This window comes from Tupaia chinensis, unplaced genomic scaffold (assembly GCF_000334495.1).
Source record: "Tupaia chinensis unplaced genomic scaffold, TupChi_1.0 Scaffold141165_1, whole genome shotgun sequence".
Taxonomy (NCBI): Eukaryota; Metazoa; Chordata; class Mammalia; order Scandentia; family Tupaiidae; genus Tupaia; species Tupaia belangeri.
Window position 1 is genome coordinate 1,320,192 of NW_006201028.1, and position 9,801 is coordinate 1,329,992.

At 42.7% G+C, this 9,801-nt stretch overlaps 1 protein-coding gene across 1 annotated transcript in view; it reads left to right on the forward strand.

Moving 5' to 3' along the window:
- IPO7 (importin 7) overlaps positions 1 to 9,801 on the forward strand; it is a 75,415-nt gene that overhangs the window by 360 nt on the left and 65,254 nt on the right. The window lies entirely within an intron of this gene.

Below are 9,801 nucleotides of genomic sequence, written 5' to 3' on the forward strand. Positions count from 1 at the left end.
TGGGCTGGGCCTCTGGCTGCGGTTGAGGCAGGAGAAGCCGGCTTGAGGCGAGGCGGGCGTGACGGGCTGGACACATGGCCTGCTCGGTGGCCAGTCACCCTCTGGCTCATTCCCAGCTCGTTCCTCGCGTCCGGGAGGGGGAGAAACTCACTGGGAGGTTTTCAGATGTTTCCGAGACCATCTCGTCGGCGCCGGATCTGAAGGGGCTCCTGGGAATGCAGCCTGGTCCTTTGGGGGCTGTGCCTGTCAGCCTTGTCACCTCGCTGGGCTGGCTGATCAGTGGCCTGCCTCTCAGGCACAACTTCCTCCTCTCTGGCTGACCTGCTTGGGAAAGCTTTCAGAGGAAGCCTCACGCCTCTGTGGCAGGGTTGGGGTAGTGCCGGATACCCTTAGGAGTCTGATCCCTGTTCAAATAAATCTCAGAATGTTTCAGTTGGTGAGGCTGGATGATGTGCAAAGGGTCAGGTGAAATGCACCCTTCTGTGTATAGCTGCACCCCTGATTTCCTGAGTGACCTTGGGCAAGTGGCTTAACCTCTTGATCCTCGCTTTTCCCCATTCATAAAATCAGGGCACAGGGTTGCTGCGATGGTCAAGTAAGATAATATAAGGCTGAGTGCATTGAAACTTGTCAAGCTCCATCTGTTCAGATAGGGCATTCGTTAAGAGTTACGAGTTGTTTTTTTTAATCCGTGTTTTTTTGTACTACCTCTTGGAAACAGCTTTATTACATGGATATTTTATTTTACTGTATTCAATGTTATTCTTAGTTTTTAAACTTTTGTAATTTTGTATATTAATGATTAGTACTTTAAGAGATCTTGAAAAGGTCGCTGTAACTTCTCTGCCAGTTAATAACTGTCTTTCAGCATAGTGCTGAGTGTGCCAGCGTCAGTGAGGTTTAGTGTACTTTTTTTTTTTTAATTAAAAAGAAGTCATAGATTGAAGTAGAACTCTATTTTATACTCTTATTAGCTGATAGGCAAATAATTTTTTTTAAAACCCAATATTTATGTCGATTTTTCCGAAGCAGCAAGACTACTACTAATAGAACATTTTCAATATATAGTCCTGTACTCAAGGTCTCTACCCTTAAGGAATTATATGGTTCAGAAAGACCACCTACAGGGTTTAGGTAATTAAGTATAAAATTATTTCAAAATAAAAGTTAAATATATTTTATATGTAAATGAGATCATTGTATACTAAGTGACAGTTGCATGCTCAAATTCTTAGACTCAAAGTCACCTTGGGAGGAGCTTAGATTTCTTTTGGATATAAAACTGTGAGTTGAAACAAATTTGCACTTTGAACCATTACTAATCTTGTGGGGGAGTTATGTATCACTTTTTGATTTGTATGATAGGCAGATATTTTGCTTATGAAGTGTGAATGCAGATGTAAGCCTAGAAAACTTAGAAGTTTAGTCATGGTGTTTTCTACCATGACTTTCTTCTAATAATAGATTATTTTGACTAAATTATACTTTTGTGTAACTATTAATTTAAAAAAGTTTTACTTTGAAGAATTGGTCCCCTTGTATGAAATTTAGATAATACTGAAAACTTGAGATTCATGTAATCTTCAGGCAGGTATTTGGTGTCTAGTCGTGTGTACTAACGCCTTGTAATAGAGATTTGGGGTAAATATTTCACAAGCTAGTTTTTGGAAGACAGGTCAAAATAGTATTAAAAGCCTTTTTAATTAACTTTAATCTGCTGTTTTGGAATACTATGGAACAGCAAATGCTGCTAATCATTTCTTTCTAAGAAATTTGTCATTCTGAATGGCTATGATTAGCTGTTTACATTTTGCAAATTCGTTTCAATGATTTCATTTTTATGTTTTAGTAATTTTCCTAAGGTAGGTTTTTCTATTAGAATATTTATCTCATCTCTAATCTTTGTTCCATTTTAATGTGTTACTCTCCCTTCTTTAATTTGAATAACTTTTGTTTTGACATTCTTGTGGCAGAACCTTGATTTAGGAAACAGATTCCTGAAAGTCTTTTTTATTAAATTTTTATTTATTATTTTTTGAGAGATTTTTGCAATAGGGTGCGTGCGCTCACTGGAGAGATAAACAGTGAGAAATTACTCACATCGCGTGCATGTACACACACATCTCCCCCTACCTGGGGGATGGCCATGCTGCCGTCCATTCTTTATTCTCCTCTCGGGATTTTGGGTGGACATACATACATGTGCCCAGCCTTAGTTTGAAGCCATTGAATCTGGGACTCAGACCACGATTTGACTACGCGGGAGTCCAACGTAGTCAATTCACCAACGTAACCATTATGCCATGGGCTGATCCCTCCCTGATAAGTCTTGAAGAAGCTTGAATACAGTAAGAATGAGACATTATTACTTTATTTCTTTTTTTTTAAGAATTATTTTATTTACCTATTTATTTATTTATTTTAATCTGACTGGAGAGGGACAGAGCAAGAGAGAGTAAGTGAGAAAGCAATCTGCCAGGTCTGGGACTCAAACTGTGGTCAGCTGTGTGGTAGTCCAGCGCCCTTAACCATTAGACCACCTGCCAGCCCCCTTTATTTCTGAGAAATAAGATTCTTAATTTCAAGGGACCAGCAGTTAGTGTAATGGCTATGTCGCTGGACTCCCACGTAGTCGACCGCGGTTCGAGTCCCGGACCCGGTGGCTTAAACTCACGCCGGGCGCGTGTGTGTACGTGCCCAAGATCCCGAGAGGAGAATGGAGGAGAAGGGATTGCGGCGTGGCCATCCCCCCTGGGGGGTGATTTCCTGCTTTCTATCTCTCTGTCTCTCTCTGGCTGTCTGGCGAGTGCACGCGCCCTATAGCAAAAACCTCTCACCAAAAAAAAAATAAATAAATAAAAAAGATTCTTAATTTCAAGAAGATGAGCAAATCGTTCATGGGTATCTCTCATTCCACTGAAGCTATATTTTGATTCATTAGTTAAAAAGATAAAGAGCACTGAAATCTGAGTGAATTTCTTTGCCAAGTGAAGTAATCACTGATTCTAAGTAAACCATGTAAATTGTAAATCTTATTAAAGTATTTACAGATACTATGTTTTTTTGAGAGGTTTCTGTCTTAGAGCTTGTGCGTTTGCCAGAGAAACAGACATACACACACAGAGACAGTGAGAAGGAAAGTGAGGAATCACCCCCCAGAGGGATGGCTGTGTTGCAGTCCCTTTTCCAGTCTCCTCGTGAACATGTACGTACACATGTTTGGTGTGATTTTTAAGACACTAGATCTGGGACTCGAACCATTGTGGCCATGTGGGAGTCCAGCAATGTAACTATTACACCATCTACTGGCCTCTAGATACTTTATTTTTATTTATTTATTTTAAGAATTACTTGAGGGGACCAGTAGGTGGCATGGTTAAGGTGCTGGACACTCCCACATGGCTGAACACGGTTCAAGTCCTGGACCTGGTGGCTTGCTTTCTCACTCCCTCCCCCATGTCTCTCTCTGGTCAAATTAAAATAAATAAATAAACAAATAAAATTAATAATTTTATTTATTTTAATTTGAACAGAGAGGGACAGAGTGAGGAAGGGGGGAGTGTGAGAAAGCAAGCTGCCAGGTCCAGGACTCGAACTACAGTTGGCTGGCCATGTGGGAGACCAGCGCCCTTAACCACCATGCTACCTGCTGGCCCCTATTTATTTATCTGTCTAAGGACTATTTATTTAATTTTTAAAATTTATTCATTCATTTATCTTAATTTGATGGGGGGATGGAGTGAACTACATGGGAGTCCAGTGATGTAACCATTATGCCATCTGCTGGTTCCAGTCTTTCTCTTTCTTTCAAATTTGCCAGAGAGCACAGACACTCACCAGAGATGGAGGGATAAAGTACTGCCCCTCCCCCTGGGAAATAGACATGCAATAATCCCTCCTCTTCTATTTTTCTCTCCTTTCTGGATTGGGATATTCATACATTCGCACCTAGTATGTTTTTCATGCTACCTGTTTGGGCACTTGAACTACCAGCTTTGGCCCTATGTGAGTGATCCAGTTCTGTTAACCACCAGGTCATAGGCTGGCCCAAGAATATTCATTTTTGAATATTTTTTTTTAAGAGGGAGATTTTTGCTGTAGTGTGTGTGCACTCTCTTGAAAGAGAGACAGAGAGATAGAAAGTGAGAAATCACCCCTGGAGGATGACCACACTGCAGTCCCTTGTCTGTTCTCCTCCAGGGATCTTGGGCAGGCATACGTACACACCCGGTGTGAGTTTTAAGCTGCCTGGTCCAGGACTCGAACCGCATTCGACTACATGGGAGTCCAGCAACATAACCATTATGCCATCTACTGATCCCATCTTCCCTTTTCTGTTCCCCTTTTTTTTTTTTTTTTTTTTTTTTAGATTGTTTTTATTTTTTTATTATTATTACTTTTTTAGGTTTTTGCCATAGGGTATATGCGCTCTTTGGAGAGAGACAAAGAGAGGAAAATTGAGAAATCACCCCCCCACCCCTCTGGGGAATGGCAACACTACAATCCCTTCATTTTCCTCCTGGGATTTTGGGCACACACATACACACACACACACGCCCAATGTGATTTTTCAAGCCACCAGGTCTGGGGCTCAAACTGAGCTTGGCAGTGTGGGAGTCCATTGCCTTAACAAACACACTACCTGCCGACCCCTCATTTTTAAATCTTTAGAATAGGTGTGCGGACCTTATTCTGTGGTCCCGATTAAGGCAGCAGGATCCTATAGGACCAGCATTGCAGTTTGAGACTTGGATGCAGTAGTGTCAAGCCCAGTGTCTGTGCATATGTGTCCAAGGTCTTGAAAGGCGGGAGAGATGGAGAAAGGATTTCAGCTTCAGCATTCCTCATGGAAAGTGCTTTCTCCTCTCTCTCTCCCTCTCTCTCTCTCTCTCTCTCTCTCTCTCTGGCAAGCTCATGTGCCCTCTAGCAAAAAAAAAAAAGGTTTATGTTATAGCAGTGTTTCACTTGATTTAAATGATACATTTTTGAGATTAACATTTGTATATCTATAAGTGATTTTTTTTTTTTTTTAATTTGCCAGAGGACATACGTGCTTGCTAGAGAGAGAAAGGAAAAGTGAGAAAGCACCCACAGGGCGGGGGAGGTGGTCTCACTGCAGTCCCCTCTCCTACACTTCTCCCTCCCTGTGGGATTTGGGCACACACAGGGGCATTTTTTCTTTCTTGTTTTTGGAGAGGTTTTTGCTATAGAGCATGTGTGCTCACCAGGAAGACGGAGACAGAAAGCGAGAAATCATCCTCCAGGGTGGATGGCCACGTAGCAATCCCTCCACGTCGCAATCCCTTCTCTATTCTCCTCTTAAGATTTTGGGCATGCACGCACTGGCGCCCGGTGTGAGTTTAAGCTACCTAAGTGCCGTCGACTACATGGGAGTCCAGTGACATAGCCATTACGCCAGCTGCTGTTCCCAGGGCATGTTTTTTTTTAAGCCCTCAAGTCTTGGACTCTACCCCAAGGTTGGCCATGTGGAGTCCAGGAACCTTGACTCATCATGCCACTGGCTGGTTTATAAGTGGAACTTGTTTGTTTGTTTGTTTAATAAAATCAGAATTGTTAATTTTAATGTTACAGTGCATACCATTAAGAGAGGGAATGAGAATCCCCTAACATGGTTTGGTCACACCAGTCCTTTTTCCTTCTGCTCTCTATACTGTCAGGATGCTGTACATGTACACATGTGCCTGGTATTTTTTTTGGAGAGATTTTTTTTTTTTTTTTGAGAGATTTTTGCTATAGGGCGCGTGCGCTTGCCAGACAGACAGACAGAGACATAGAGACAGAAAGCGAGAAATCACCCCCCAGGGAGGATGATCACACCACAATCCTTTCTCCTCCATTCTCCTTTCGGGATCTTGGGCACGCACACACATGCACCCGGCGTGAGTTTTAAGCCACTGGGTCCAGGACGCGAACCACGATCGACTACGTGGGAGTCCAGCGACATAGCCATTACGCTAACTGCTGGTTCCCTGCCTGGTATGTTTTTCATACAAGTAAGGTAGAACTTGAACCTGGCTGGCCATGTGCGTTGTGACATGCGACTTCCACTATGCAGTGCTTAACTGTGCTATCAGCAGGTTCTAGAAGTAGAATAGTTAAAATACTTTGTTTTGTTTAGGTAATCTAAGATATGTGACATTTAAAATTTGTTCACGCAAGTAATTTTTTTTTTTTTTTAAAGAGAGAATTTTGCTATAGGGCGTATGCACCCACCAGAGAGACAGAACGTGAGAAACCACCCCTGGGAGGATGGCCATGCTGCAGTCCCTTCTCTTGGAGTTTTGGAAATGCATCCACATGTGCCTGGTGTGAGTTTCAAGCCTCTGGGTCTGGTACTCATACTGTGCTCAGCCATGTGGAAGTCCCATGGTGTAACCATTATGCTATCTGCTGGTCCCTCAAATACCTCTGTTTTGGTTTTGAGAAGTGAAGGAATTTCTCCAGCATTTATATGCTTATATAATCAGTTAGATATAAACCTAAATAAAAACTCAGTCTCCAGTATGTTTTGAGATATCATTTACCATCTTCGTAGAAAGATGAACATTTTTTAAGAGAGATTTTTGCTGTAGGGCACATGCGCTCGCTCACCCCCCGGGGTGATGGCCGCTCTGTAATCCCTTGTCCTTCATTCTCCTCTCAGGATCTTGGACAGGCAAGCACATGTACCCAGTGTGAGCTTTTTTTTTTTTTTAAAGAATTATTTTATTTAACTTTATTTATTTATTTAGAAGGACAGGACAAGTTAGAGAGAGAGAGAGAGAGAGAGAGAGAGAGAGAGAGAGAAGTGAGAAAGCAAGCCACCAGGACTGGGACTCAAACCACGGTTAGCCGTGTGGTGAGTCCAGCACCTTAACCACCACACCACCTGCCCCCCACATGAGTTTTAAGCCACTGGGTCTGAGACTTGAACTGGGGTCCACTGTGTGGGAGTCCAGTGATATAATCATTACACCATCTGCTGGTCCTGAAAGATGAACATTACATATGAATTACTGGTTACATTTTCAGAAAGGGCAAATAAATAGTGATAGAATTTACTGGACTGAAATTACTATCAAAATTTCAAAACCCCAACAATATTCATTTAACCACAAGCCAGTATTACTTACATCAGGACCATCCAACAAAAATATCCTGTCAGCCATTCATAATCTGAGTTCTGGTATAGAAGATCAGTTAAAATAAGGTACACATAGGGGCCAGCAGGTGGCGTGGTGGTTAAGAGTGCTGGACTCCCATGTGGCCAACCGCAGTTTGAGTCCCAGACTTGGTGGACTGCTTTCTCACTTTCTCTCTTCTTTCTCTGTCACTCTGTCCCTCTCTGCTCAAATTAAAATAAATAAAGAAAGTTAAATAAAAGAATTCTTTTAAAAAAACATGGTACACAAAAACGATAAGATTTTTTTGTTTTGTCATAAATAAGGCAGTGGCCACCTATTACTCATTAGTAGCTTTTTTGAGATAAACTATCAACTCTGCTTTGACTTTTTAAAAAATTATTTATCGGGACCAGCAGTTAGTGCAATGGCTATGTCGCTGGACTCCCATGTAGTTGCCCACAGTTCGAGTTCCAGACGTGATGGCTTAAACTCATGCCAGGCGCATGTGCCTATGTGCCCAAGATCCTGAGAGGAAAATGGAGGAGAAGGGATTGCGGCATGGCCATCCCCCCCACCCCCCGGGGGGGTGATTTCTCGCTGTCTCTGTCTCTCTCTGTCTTTCTGGCGTGCGCACGGGCCCTATAGCAAAAACCTCTAAAAAATTATTTATTTAATTTAATTAATTTATTTACCGTTATTATTTTTAAATTTGACCAGGAGGACAGACAGACAGAGGAGAGGGAAAGTGAAAAAGCAAGCCACCAGGTCCAGGACTAGGAACTGTGGTTAGTCATGTGGGAGTATCCAGCTCCTTAATCACCAAACCACCTGCTCACCCCCTGACTTCTTTTTAATGCTAATGAAGATCATTTTTGTTCTAGGGATGTACTTCTTGGAATTCTCCAAATGCCCCATCAGTGTATCCTCTCCCCAGGTGATACTTTTGTTCTTGTTGGCATTTGTGTAAGAGAATCCAGGGTTCTGATCTGTCTTCTGCCCAAATAGACCTTGGAGGTTTTGGGCCAGTCTTGTTCTTGCCTCCCTTTTACATGGTGTGGCACTGGACACACTCCTGAACTAAAATCTTGACTTTCTCAACATCACCCATTTTAATTCTCTGTTTTGTTCTGGTAACTAAGGTTCCCACTCAGAAGCCAGATGTCTTCTCACTCAAATAATTGTTTGTTGTGTTCCAAAGACCTTTGACCTTGCCCTGACTTTTCTACATATGTACATATGCACATATACATAGACATATTTGTTTCTTCATTTGCAAGATAAAACATCTGAGGGTTTTTGGCAGATGATTAAAGTAGACAATTGTAGTAGTATTCCTGCTTATCTGCCAGTGGAAGTCTTTATATATGCAAACCTTTATTCATGCTGCCTAAGCTTTGTTAAGTTCTTAATACTCATAACTAAAATTTTCCTGTTCTTAAATCATTAAGCCAGGGCCAGCAGGTGGGGCGTGATGGTTAATGCGTTGGACTTCCACTTGGCTGAATGCGGTTTGAGTTCTAGGCCTGGACAGCTTAAAAATCATGCTGGGTTTGTGCATGTGTGCCTGAAATCCCAGGAGGAGAAGAGATCGTGGCGTGGCCAGCCCACTCTGGGGGGAGGGGGTGTGTGTCCTTTCTCATTTTCCTTGTCATTGTCTTTGAGCCAAAACCTTCGGGGGGGAAAAAATCCTTAGGCTCATTTTAAACGCCCATTTTTCCAGGAAACTTTTTTCCATGCTTCAGCTTACTTGACCTTTCCCTATTCTAGTCTTCTTTGTGATCTCACAATTCATCCTTTAAGCATTTATTCTTTTATTCTCTCACATGTTTTTTAGACTTACCTACCCCATTTCTTTATAGGAACGTTACAAACTCATTACATCAACAACCTCCTCTAAACCTTCATCCAGCCAGGATCTTGGGGGTGGGTGTGTTGTGTGTGTGTTCTAGATAATCTGGATTTTGAATCCTGGTCTTGCATCATGCCAAAACCTGCACCTCTACAGCAGGGCCTCTCTTACTCTCTCTTTCTCTCTCTCTCTCTTTTTTTTGGGGGGGAGGTATTTTTTTTTTTCACTATAGGGCACGTGCGCTCGCCTGACAGAGAGAGACATAGAGACAGAAAGTGAGAAATCACCCCACAGGGGCGATGGTCATGCCACAATCCGTTCTCCATTCTCCTCTTGGGATCTTGGGCACGCACACACATGCACCCGGCTTGAGTTTTAAGCCACTGGGTCCGGGACGCAAACCACGGTCGACTACTTGGGAGTCCAGCGACATAGCCATTACGCTAACTGCTGGTTCCTAGGTCTTTAAAACGTTATCGTGCCTCGGGGCCAGCAGGTGGCATGGTGGTTAAGAGCGCTGGACTCCCACATGGCAGACTGCAGTTCGAGTCCCAGACCTGGTGGCTTGCTTTCTCACTTTCTCTCTCTCTCTCTCTCTTTCTCTCTCTCTGTCCCTTTCTGGTCAAATGAAAATAAATAAATAAGTTAAATAAAATAATTTATAATAGAAATGTTGTCGTGCCTCAAATGTTTCTTTCAACAGCTTGGACATTGCAGCAGACACCCAGGGACAATCACCTCCTTCCCTGGATCTCTCTCGTCCTGCTCTCCACCTGTGGGAGTCCAGGAGCCACCAGACTGGGGGGCCCCATTGCCCCACGCACCGTT